The sequence below is a fragment of the Eupeodes corollae genome, chromosome 1, assembly GCF_945859685.1.
Source record: "Eupeodes corollae chromosome 1, idEupCoro1.1, whole genome shotgun sequence".
Lineage (NCBI taxonomy): Eukaryota > Metazoa > Arthropoda > Insecta > Diptera > Syrphidae > Eupeodes > Eupeodes corollae.
Genome location: NC_079147.1, coordinates 307,256,746 through 307,269,458, shown reverse-complemented (window position 1 = coordinate 307,269,458; position 12,713 = coordinate 307,256,746).

The following is a 12,713-nucleotide window of genomic DNA, read 5'->3' as shown; positions in this document are numbered from 1 at the left end:
AATTTCATAATAGAAAAGCGAACAACAAAAGAGATGACAAAAGCGCTGAAAAGAAAATCGTTACGAGAAGAGAAAAAAAAAAAGCTTAACTGTGTACGACAAGGTTTGAATCCGGATGTGTCCAAACGGATTTCGAGGAACCAAATTTTCGAATTGGATTGGCGACTCCCAGTGACTGGATCAGCGAGCACTTCTAAAATTTCAGTTGATTTGGCTTTACTTTCAAAAACATGCATTAGATTTGAAGTGTCAGACAGGGCGGGAGCAGCCATTGCCTCAGCAGTTCTGCATGCATCGACTGACAAAATACTAGACACAAATAAGATGCGCCGAGAAAGACAAAAAATCAGGCAAAATGTGATTTCACAACAAAACTGTTTCACTGCTTCCCGCATTTTTCTTTGATGGAAGAAAGGAACAGACTTTAACTTTATCTGAAAAAGATGGCAAAAAATACAGACAACGCATACTTAAGGAACACATTTCATTAATAAAAGAACCCGACGTGAAGTTTTTAGGCTACATCGCAACTTCTTCAGGCACTGCAAAGTGTATAGAACAAGAAATATTCAATATTTTATGAATGTAGATATATTAATGTTTAATTAAATTTCAATTGGATGTGATAGCACAAATGTAAATGTTGGTAAAAACGGCGGAATCATACAGATGCTGGAAAAAAAATAAGCCATTGCAGTGCATCATTTGTTTATTGCATTTGATTGAGCTATGATTTAGGCATCACTTTCAACATATTGATGGCAGTTCTTCTGGGCCACAGGCGTTATTGGCAAAGAACTCGAAAAATTTGAAAAAATTACAATTAACTCAGTTCAAACCTATTCCGACGAACTTACCTGCACTTTCTGCTGATGATATTAGCACAGACCAAAAATACTTGTACAGAATAGTTAAGGCAGTTTTATCCGGCATAATTCCTAGTGATTTAGCAAAAAATCACCAAGCAAAATGAACCATACACGATGGCTAACTCGTGCCAACAGAATTCTTCGGCTTTATGCTTCAACAGAGTCTGCTTCTGCAAATCTTATCACCCTTGCAACGTACATCGTCAAGGTTTACGCTCCGGTAAGGCTTTCTATTAAAACTCAAACCAAATATCAGCCACCATATTAAAAAGCTGCTATTTACCCAGTTATTCAAAGGAACAGCTATTTCGCACATCCGAAAAACTTATTGCTTGCAATGATCACAGATCCCCAGCCACACATTCCTGAATTAACTAGTCATCGAATTTTAAGAGCTAGACCAACAACTTCAAAAAATTGGGCCTGTTCCAAGTCCCGAATGTAAATTTCAATGCTTCAACATGATTCAACCTTTTGAGTTGGCAAGACAAAATTATTGAGACACTGATATTAAAATCCATAACCGAAGAATGTTTGTTGAACAAGAAGTCGATGGAAATTTAGATTGGATGCGCCTTCCTTGTCACACTCAAGTTGTTGAACGGGCAGTAAAGGCTGTAACTGAAGCTTCAGTTACTTTGTGTGATAGCTTAAGCAAACAAGGATTCATCGAAACACAGATGGAAAGCCGAAAATCTATGCCAGAACTCGTGTGACCCACCCTAATATACATACATTTTTCAAACTAGGGGCTATTTCCCACGGAATTGTTCCCATCTTTAATATTGGTTAAAGTCAATTCATTCAAAAGTATCCCTTAGACTGTATGTACATCGAGAATTAAGTTTCTGGCTTCTAGAGGATCTTGACTCTCATTCGAATGTGCAGTATTTTAAATAACAAGGAGAAGTGAACAATTATGGGCCTATCAAAATATCATCGAGACAAGCTGACATAATTAACAAGATTCCACCACCACGTCATGCTGCTGTTCTATCTCTTCTCCGCATGAAAGCTCTTTTTGCAATGGACGAATGCCTCAGAATGCAATACAAAGCCTTCATTAAGGAGTTTATTGAATTGGGTCATATGGAGAAGGTAACTCAACCGCCTGTTGCCGGAAAACACTTCGACATGCCCCACAGAGCCTTCGTTAAAAATACTAGCACTACAACTAAGCTGAGAGTTGTCTTTAATGTTTACGCTGGAAATTAAGGTTTTCCATATAAATGATAAATAAATAAGCGTTAATTTTATAAAACTACAATGAACTTTATTTATTGAACTGGAACAACCGATTCGTTATGAAGTTTGTACTAGACTAAATTAATAATATATAAATACATAGAAAAAAGGTTGGTTCTGGCGGGAACAAACCCCTATTCTCAAGATTGAACTTACAGTAGTTTCTTTTTAACTCGTACTAGGTGAGCGTCTAAAGCCCATCTTCAACAACCTGATAGGGGTTCTTATCAGTGTGGTTTAAGGCCAGGAAAGTGTGCAGTCGATCAAATATTAACATTATAGCAGATTCTGAAAAAAAACCCGAAGAACATCAAACCCACGATCTTTTCATAGATTTCACGGCCGCATATGATAGCCTCTAGGAGCAGTAAAGAGCTATCAGCATCTCTGCCAAACTTGTCCGTTTGTGCAGGATGACACAACTTAACAGAACCTTTCGATGTCAAAAAGGCTTGAGATTTCTTTAAGATCGTTCTTGAAAGAATAGCTTCAACACTCGTTCAAAACTCTGTCCAATCACTACCATATGCTTAAGACCTTAAGACATCGAAAAAACTCAGCGTGATGTCAATGGAGCTTTTGCAAGCACTTAGGCAGAGGCGGCAAAAATGGGTTTAATGTTATGTGAACTCAAAACAAAGTTCAACACCGGCGCCGCCATCTCGTTGAAAACGTCACCATCGACAGACGTAACTTTGAGGTGTTTAAGGACTTTGTCTACCTAAACTCCGCTATGAACACAGAAAACAGCGAAACCAACTCTTGCTAACCGCTGTTTATTTGGTCTAAGAAAGCAATTGGGTAGCAAAGCCCTCTCCCCGTCCTGATATACGGTGCAGAAGCATAGACTATGACAAAAGCGGATTAAAGCGCCTTGAGTCGTTTCGAGAGAAATGTTGTTCGCGTGTTCTACAGTAACGTATGCACAGAAGGTGAGTGGAGGAGAAGATGGAACGACAAGCGAGCCAAATGGCTGGGTCACGTAGATCACAGAGAAACCAATGCTCCGGCTCAGCAAGTCTTCGAATCCACTCCCACAGGTTAGCGCAGTAGAGGAAGGACCAGTTAGCACGCACAAGTCAAAAGTGATCTTAACCAACTTGGGGTACGCAACTGGTGACATCAAGCTAGGGACTGAGCTAGATGGCAAAGTTTGTTAGGTGAAGCGTGTTTACACAGGACTGTAGTGTCACCTTAAGTTTGTACTTGACAATACTTGACAATATTTCCGAAATTTAGCTTAATCTGAAATGCATTCCCGGAATTTCGAGCTATACGCAGAATTGTTTAAGGACTTGTATCAATAAAAAACGAAAGACATAAGGCATTGCGGTGCTGTTCACGGTTATTAATTACCCCTTATAAAATTTTGAATTCGAATATTATGAGCTTTTCACTAACGTTGAAGTTCTTAACAGAAGGACAAAGGGTCATATAAAGAACAGGCATCTCTACCGAGAGTATCAATTATGTTTTAATATTTTCTACCTCGCTTATAATCTTTTGGGATCAGCTATTAAATTGTAGACCCTCCTTTTTTCAACATAAAGACCCACAGCAGCAAAATAAAAATGTTTAAAAGTTGTTTGACACTGTAGACCCTTATTTTCCATCATGAGTTGTCGCACTACCAAATTTATTTATTCATAATTAATTTTTGATGCGCGGTTTTGATGTTAAAAGCTGACATGTGTCAGCCTCGACTTGTATTTCCTTTCTTTATTACACTTTTAAGTACGAGTACTAAAAACGTATCTAAAGGGAAACACCCCCGAATGTGATACTTTATTCATTTAATTTTTGTTTGTAAGAATTAAGGCCTATGAAACTTGCTTTATTTGTATTTCCCATCACTTCCTTAAATCAGATATCCTGCCATCCTCTAAACGCATATGATCCTTTGCTCTATAGCCTATATGATTACTTTTTAAATAATTGATCTCAATCATAAAACCCCATCTAAAAACCCGCAGCTTATAGGTACCTATCTCTCACCTAACCTTTTACTTTATTGTTAACATCCTAATGCCGTCGTAACTTTTTGTTGCTCTTGTAAACGAACAAATAAATGATATTCATAATAAGCATCGTAACGCCCATAAAATGTGTCATCAAAAACCGACAGCATGGGTAAATTCGAATACAAAATAAACCAAAAAATAAAAACAATATTTAATCCCTCAGCAGTGCAGCGGTATCCACATCCAATGGGGACTCAATAGCTCTCTGAAGCACTCTTGAGGTAGCAAAAAGTTGGTACTATATTTGAAGCCCAAGCCGCAGCACATTACCCCTCACAAAAATATAATCTTCTCCAATCTCACGAAACAAACATAATAACAATAAATCCCACCCGAAAAAAAATATCGTTCAACAAAAGAACGGCCATATAATCCGAACTGAGAACTCCATAAATTCCAAGTGCGACAATAAAATTTCGGGCTCGCTATACGCCCGCCTCCCCCAACTCCTCCATCGGATGTCTCCTTCGAGCTTCGAGGGCTCATCTCACACTTTTGGAGTCGTATCTGGTTGGGCTCTAACATTTTCTGGTCACGATTTTTGTGAAATGCAATTTATTGCAGCCGCATCTATATATACAATCCCCCGCCATATTATGGTGGTGTGGAGTCACTATAGGCCTCCCTTTCCCTTGTCTTTCATATAAGACTCAGAACGGTAGAAATAGTATAAGAGACCCAAAAGCACATTATAGCCTGACTTTGAATTATCATTATCTTATATGCGAAAAGATATAAGCATTAAATTATTGAAAGCCAAATAGAAGCCTGAGTTGAAGTTTTAGTTAAAGTTGAAAAGGGTGTTTTTTTTTTTAGGCATACAGCTTTTAAATGGAATACAAAAAAAAATGATTTTTTAAATTGACATGAAATTTATATCACTTGTAAGACGATTTTCTGACATTGTTATTTAAAAATAATTTCTCTCTAATCTTTGTGGCCGAATACGGAATTAAGACGGTTTATTTTGTCCTCGAAGTGTCAATCGTTTCGAGTTAATAATAAATCTAACGATTTCACATATCCCCACAGAAAATGGACGAGTGGTGTTAAATCTCACAAAACATGGTGCAGGGAACTAAGTAAACGGGAACGTAGTCCACTGAGGGACTTAGTTCCCACTCAGTGAGAACGAAACCCACTTTAGCAAAGTAGCTGAAGTTCCCACGCTAGTTGTGGCCAGGCCATGTTAACAAACGCTCCATCTGTCGTATTATGCCCATATTGTAGAACAATTGTTAATTAAAATTTTTAATTTGTTATTTTTTTTAGGTTTTTTATTTGTTTTTTGAATTTTTGATTTTTGTTGTGTAACACAAATGAACATGTACAGTAGGGTGTCCCGACAATTTTTTTTTTGATTTCCGAACAATATACCTCTCAAAACTTGCGTAATTGGACTTAGATTACAAAAATATATAAAGAAAATGTACCGACCCTCAAAATTTTGACAAATTGATATTTTTATGCTTTTTTCAGTTCCTTAATTTCGGTTCCTGAGCTACTTTAAAGAATAAAATATTAACTTTTGATCTTATTAGGTTTAGAACATATTTGACGTTTTGATTTGCATGCAACAATACGTTTTCAGCGGTTTCAAATTTATAAAGTTTTAAGCTAAAAATACCCCCAATAGGTGACCAAAATTGAATTTTTTTAATTTTTGGTGCATATTGCTATCATCATCATTTTTCTGGAACTTTAAACCACTGCTCTATAAATCTGACACAATTTGAATTAAAGTTTCTATACCTATCCGATTTTGAAGAAAAATTCGTTTATAAATTTGAGGCCTGCCTGTACAAATGACTTAATTTATTGATGTCCTTTAAGGATATGGGTTTTTACCTGTTTCCAACCTGTAAAATACATTATTCAATCCGGTAATAAAGTCGGATTTAAAGCGCAAGGATTTGAAAAGTGGGCGTTTTGTGGACAAATATGGGTTTTTCATTCACCATTTGTTTATGACTAAATGGGTTGTTGAAATGTTGAACTCCATTATTTGTAGACCTGATCTTATACAAAAGCCACATTTTGAAGTCTTTAGTATTCATTCGAGATCCTCAACGGGTTGTGTAAAGTGCGTTGTAACAGTTTCAAAAGCAATTTTTGTGACTTTTTTTAAAATAATGAATTCAGGACGTAGTGGGACTATTTGTGCTATATTGGGATCATACAAAAAACTTGACGATCGGCAGCTACCAACTACAAGAGATGTCATTAAATTCATTTTGTTTTTAAGGAACGAACTAAAACTTAAATATATGCGATTGTTTTTGAAAGAAATCGACAATATTTGGGCTGAAGCTTCGATTCCAATAGTAACTAAGAAAAGAGTTATTCAATTACTTAAATCCTGTTTCGAAAGGTACATTATTGTGAAGTTACCCCACAAAAGCAAACAAAATGATAGTTTCGAAAACAAACTGAAGTGTTTGAAACTTGTTCGTGTTTAAAACCAAAGAAAGTTCCCTTCCATGAGAGAAGTTTTTTTTTGGATCAAAGAAATTAAAGGAAAATGGTTACAAGCGGGGTTGACAAGAAAGTAACAAATATTTTGAAGAAACGACAGCAGAGTGAAAGAGGGAAGCAAAAAAATGGACTACACAGGAAACGGATATTGTCTCAGGAAACTGCAATGAAGAGTTGGTGCGTGAAACCTAACCAGAAACACATTCGGTAACAAAGGCATTCCCAACAAACCCCCATTTGACAGAGGCACCATCGACTTCAAGAGCTTATCGCAACTGATAGACGATAGAAATGCACAAATTTTGGACACAAAAATAAGTTTAAATTCTAAGGTTATGTCCTTAATTAAAAATTATTTCTTGCTTATTTTGTTTTTATGTGATTTGTTTAAATAATATTAATAATAAAATACGTTTAAAACTAATTTTTAACTTCCCATAGGAAGTTATTGTAATGGGTCCGATTTGTCAAATTGAAAATTTTGACATTTCTCGACGTTTCAAGGTCCCTAGAGTCGAAATAAAATATTTTTAGAAAGATGTCTATGCGTGCGTGTGTACGTATGTACGTTCGTACGTCCGTACATTCGTAACGTTTTTTTCGTCCTCCATAGCTCAAGAACCAGTAGAGATATCAACTTCAAATAAATTTTGTTATACAGATAATAAGGCAGAAAGATGAAGCAAGGGCTCTCAAGAAAATTGCGTGGGTGGTTTTTTTACCATAGCAGTTTGAAAAAAAAGGTGAAAATTTTGGTTAACCCTAAATATGTTACGAACCAAAAACGCTAGAGACTTGAATTAAATTGTATATAATAAACTGTAATGTAATACCTAGGAAACATATTTTTTGGAAAAATTCCATTTAACGGTTTTTTTATAAATCAAAAAACTGAAAAAAAAATTTGTCACCTCCAAAATTTTACGACTGAAATATGATTTCATCTCCAAAACAATTTTTTGCAACGAAGAATAATTTTTTTGATATCTGATAAAATTTTGAGAAAAATCGAATTGTCAGTTTTTTTTATAAATAATAAAAATCTAAAAAAACGTTACTAAAAGTTGGTAAAAATTTAATATCGATTCAAATATTTTTTCAAAAACTTGAAAGTTTGGTCTTCAAACTTATTTTATCTAATAAAAAAAATTGTTTTCAACATTCTGAAAAATTTTGAGAAAAATCGAATTGACAGTTTTTTTACAAAAAATAAAAACCTAAAAAAAAATTAATAAAAGTTGGTAAAAATTGATTTTCGACTCAAATATCTTTTCAAAACTTTAAGATATTGGCTTTAATTTACTTTAATCTTTCAAAAAATATTGTTGTCAACAATTAATAAAATTATGAAAAAAAAATGAATTGACAGAAACCGAGAAAAAATTAACAAAAGTTGGTAAAAAATGATTTTCGACTCAAATATCAAATTTCAAAAATTTGAAATATTGGCTTCAAACTATTTTTATCGTATAAGAAATATTGTTTTCAACATTCAATAAAATTTTGAAAAAGTCGTGTTGACAGTTTTTTTACAAAAAATAAGAACCTAAAAAAAAAACAATACTAAAACTTGGATAAAATTTACTTTCGACTCAAAAAGCTTTTAAAAAAATTAAAAATATTGGTTTCAAACTTATTTTATTTCACAGAAAATATTGTTTTCGATATTCAGTAATTTGTATATAAAAATCCAAGATTCCGTTTTTTTATAAAAAATAAAATCTACAAAAAATAGTACGCAAATTTGGTAGAAATTTATGCAATTACATATAGACAAACTTTTAAGCAAGACAAATCGACAGACGGGATGGGAAGTTATCAGTGTGGGTCGCATTGTTAAATTTGGTATAAAGTTTTTCAAAATGACATTTGTTTTTATTAGTTTAGTAAATTGAAAGTTCATTCCATTGATTTCAAGTTTTTTTTTCTTTCAACTGGGAATTAACTTCACTTTCAGAGGGAACTAAACCCTCATCTTTTTCCGGAGCTAGATTCCCACCTATAGCGTGAAAATTAAGGCCACTTTGTTAAAGTATATTTCGTTTTCACTGAGTGGGAACTAAGTCACTCTGTGGACTCGGGGACTAAGTTTCCTGCACCCCAAAAACATGCGGTTTCTAAACGTATCCTTCGAGAACTAAGTTGTGGCATGAGCTGTGTTGCGCTGCCTGCATCTTATTGAAACAAAGCTCCTATACATCATGGTTGTTCAGTTGATGAACAAAAAAGTCGGTAGCCATCACCATTGTTTTTTTTTAAGAAAAACTCGGACCAATTACTCCACCAACCCATAACCACGCCAAACAATCCGTTTTTTTGGATTTTACCGTGTCTCAACCTGCACTTGAGGATTATCATCACTCGAAATACCTCACTTTATTGTACCGACCATAAAATACACACGTTTATGTTTACCGTAATATTAACGTAGATGGTTTAATTTTAAGTTCTGAAGTTGAATTTAAACCACACCTAAACGTCAAGCCTGCATTTTATTTGACATTTCACAATTTCAGACTAATTGGAGCCAACCGGGTCTTTAGGAGATGTGAAAACATCAGTGAATGCTCGTACAGCTCGTACTGAAAAAAATATTGCTGCTGTTCGTGATAGGTTGGCTGAAGAGTCGTCCGCATTAACTTGTCTTGTTGAATATTATGAATAAAGACTCGGATTTACACGTTTTCAAGGTGCAATTGAATCAAGTCTCTTCATTCATTCAAGCGTCAATGGTCCGAATGGTGGCAAAAAATGGCAATCTATTTTCGAAGAAAGGAGGCTGGGATTTATTTCTTTAATAATTTGTATTTTATTTAAAATCAACATCGGCCCTTAAGACTTAACCACCCTTTATATTTAAAACAAAACCATAAATTTTAAAATATATTACTCCAATTTTAAGCGTTGTTCAAACGTCAGCCTTTTCATGTTAAAATGCCGAACCAAACATAAAAATAACTTACTTGACAACTGTCAAAATGACAGCCAGTTGAAATAGTGTTGCCAACCTTAAAAAAAACACCTGTTATATGAGAAAAAAGATTAGCATTAAATTATTGAAACTCAAATAGAAGTCCAAGTTATATTTGCAGCTCAAATAAACCTCTTTATCCGAATTCAAACACACCGCCAGTTTCTAGTCACTACCGGCACACGCGGCACACCTTACCTGAGGGCCGACCTTTTGGCTGGTTGACTGACTGACTGGCTAGATGGTTCACTGATGGCAAAACTGGAAGAAGGTTAAAAGATGAAATGGCTTGAGTAACTATAACTGAAAAGCAGCAACATATCGCCCGGAGTCATTGCATGTGTACACTGTCCAAAGCACAGAGTTCGAGTTCGGCAAACGGGAAGACAAAAATTAGTTTTATGAGATTTTTGCATGAGCGAAGAATCACAAAACCAAGAAGTACCTACTTTGTATCTATTGTGTACAAGGAAGGGGGTGCCGGCCGTCCTCCCTGCATGTCCCAATCCCAACTCATGGAACATGGAAGCAGTGTATAAACTCTTTGCTTTGATTATTAGTTAGTTTGCAACTTAAACTTCCGAAAACTCTTTGCGAAGAAAAAACGAACTAAAAGAGTTTACAAGACACATAAAAGATAAAAAAGTATCTAAAAAGCAACACAAAACACAACAAACGACAGATTCGTGACTATCAAGAAATTAAACATCCGCGCGATACGATCTTCAAATCGAAATTCAACTTTACGATGCGACGGACGAAGAGACAGACTGACGTCGGACTGACGATGACGGCCGACGAACACGACAAAACGATGAAGGCGATGCGATGGCACAAAGCGTGGAGAAATGTGTTCGGGAAAAGGACGAGGGTAGGAAGTTTAAGGGGCTATCTGGATGGGTGGATAACTCCTTCGTCGCGTCGGTCGTCGTAGTCGTCCCGTTGTTTCATCAAGCAACTCCTTCGCCTTGGTGATAGCGATATGCTTTTAGGAAGACTTCCCTCCCTCCCAAGACTAATAGAAACGGACAACTTTTCATGGTTTCCGTGCGCTGCTCATTCGCTAGCTCACTTGCCGATGGTGCTTCGCTCATCCAAGACCCAACCAAAGGAAGATGGAAATTCTGTTTCGGAAGATAGTGGGCAATTTAAATGAGATGGAAGGCTTTACCACCGCCACCGCCGCGCCGCGCAGAGCGCCAAGTCGAACCAAATTTCGTCTTTGGTGTCTGTTATGTTGATGATGGTGTATATCGGTCTACCTTCCGGATGGAGTTTCGTGCTGCAGGAAATTGTGGTTTAGTGTCCGAAATGGAGCACGCTCCTTTGCACCCTTCATGTTCTGTTCATCATCAGGCCATGGGTATACTCGTAACACAACAAATATACAAGTGGTGTCAGCTGTCTGTGGGTGATATGGTGAACTTACATATAGCTGCGGATGGGAGTGGAAGAAGGTATGCTTCCTCCTGGAGGTGCACTTTACCTAATAAATTCTTTTTTTAGAGGTTTAGTCTGAGCAAAAATGAAAATTCCTTTATTTTTCTACTAAAGATATTTTATGGATTTATTTAGTTGGTAAATATTTACTACATTTATGCGGGTGGTCGTTTCCTCTAAGTTTCCTATAAACAATAAAGATGGGAAGGGCACCTTTTTTCATAAGGTAGTATTGTTTATTTTAAGGAATTTACATTAGAGGTGGGAGGGGAAACTTATTAGGAGCGTATAGAATTAACAGTATATTACATAATTTCCCTGTATTTGGTGTACATTTCCATTCTAACGATAATCCGAAGAACGAATAGAATTTCCCAAATTTACTTCAAAAAATGCACAGACGTTTGAACAAAATAACTTGACAAAAAGATATAAATCACCTTAAAAGTGACTAGGCTTGTGTCAAAATAACGAATATTGTTCTCCATTTTGTTTTTTTAAATGTTTCTGAGGTGTCATATCATTTTTTGGCACCAAGAAACCGCAATCAAAATTGTATATTAACTTGTCGAATAAAATCTTTACACGAGACGTAGTTGATTTCTAGTACTTCCTGACTTTTTGCCAACTTCGATGTTTTCCATTCCACAAGCTTTTCCAGTTCCGTGGTTGTAATTGCAGCCAATGATTCAATTATTATATCTCGAAGCTCTTGAACGTTGTTAAATTGGCAAATATTCCCCAGAGATTCACTATAGGTTCAAAATTAGGACTTCGAGATGGTTTATCGATAAATGTTATGTGTTTCTCCTCAAACCAGTCTCTTATCCTTCGAGAAAAGTGGATATAAGCATTATCCTGCTGGAATATGAAGTCAGATCCGCATAACTCTTCAGCTCTCTCAACCATAACTACTTCTAACAACTCAGCATACATTTTTGAGTTCATCCTTCCAAGCACGAATGCAATTTCAGTCTTTCCATTTGAAGAAAAACCTGCCCAAACCATTACAATGTCGCCACCAAAGTTGCTACACATGCTCACCTTTGGTTAAAGACGTTTGTCATGCCAATATGACTGCAAAATTTGTCTAACGCGTCAAGTTTAGCCTTAATTTGTGAAGCCAACACCGTGTTTCTGATGGCTTCACGCGATATCACTCGAAATTGACGTTTCTTATTTTGCGCGTGGTTGATGACTTCCACCTGATTTGAAAAAGTTATTAATAATTGTATTGAATCTCCCTATTGTTCTAGCGATTTCACGATCAGAAAGGCCACAATCTTTGTATGCAGTGATTTTTGACCTTTCTTTCGCATTTAAAACTGTTCCCCGCGCCATGATGAGATTGTGTTAAAAAATAATATATATTGAAAATCAATTTTAAAGCCACACAAAATGATTTCCTACCACTTTCAATATGAATTCAAACAACTTTGGTTCAATTAGTCTGTTTTTATACAAATTTCTGCCTTTTAATTTCACTTTTTTTATTTTATTCCGCAATCAAACACGAATGTAGTACCCGTGGCGTGATGCTTAGTGCGTTGGACTAGCGAGAGAACTTCTTTCGAGTGACATAGCCCCTCCAAACAACAGAAACCTGACAAAGAAAGAAGTTGACCAAAATTTACAACAAATGGACGAAACAATAAAACGAACAACAGAAACCTGACAAAGAAAGAAGTTGAC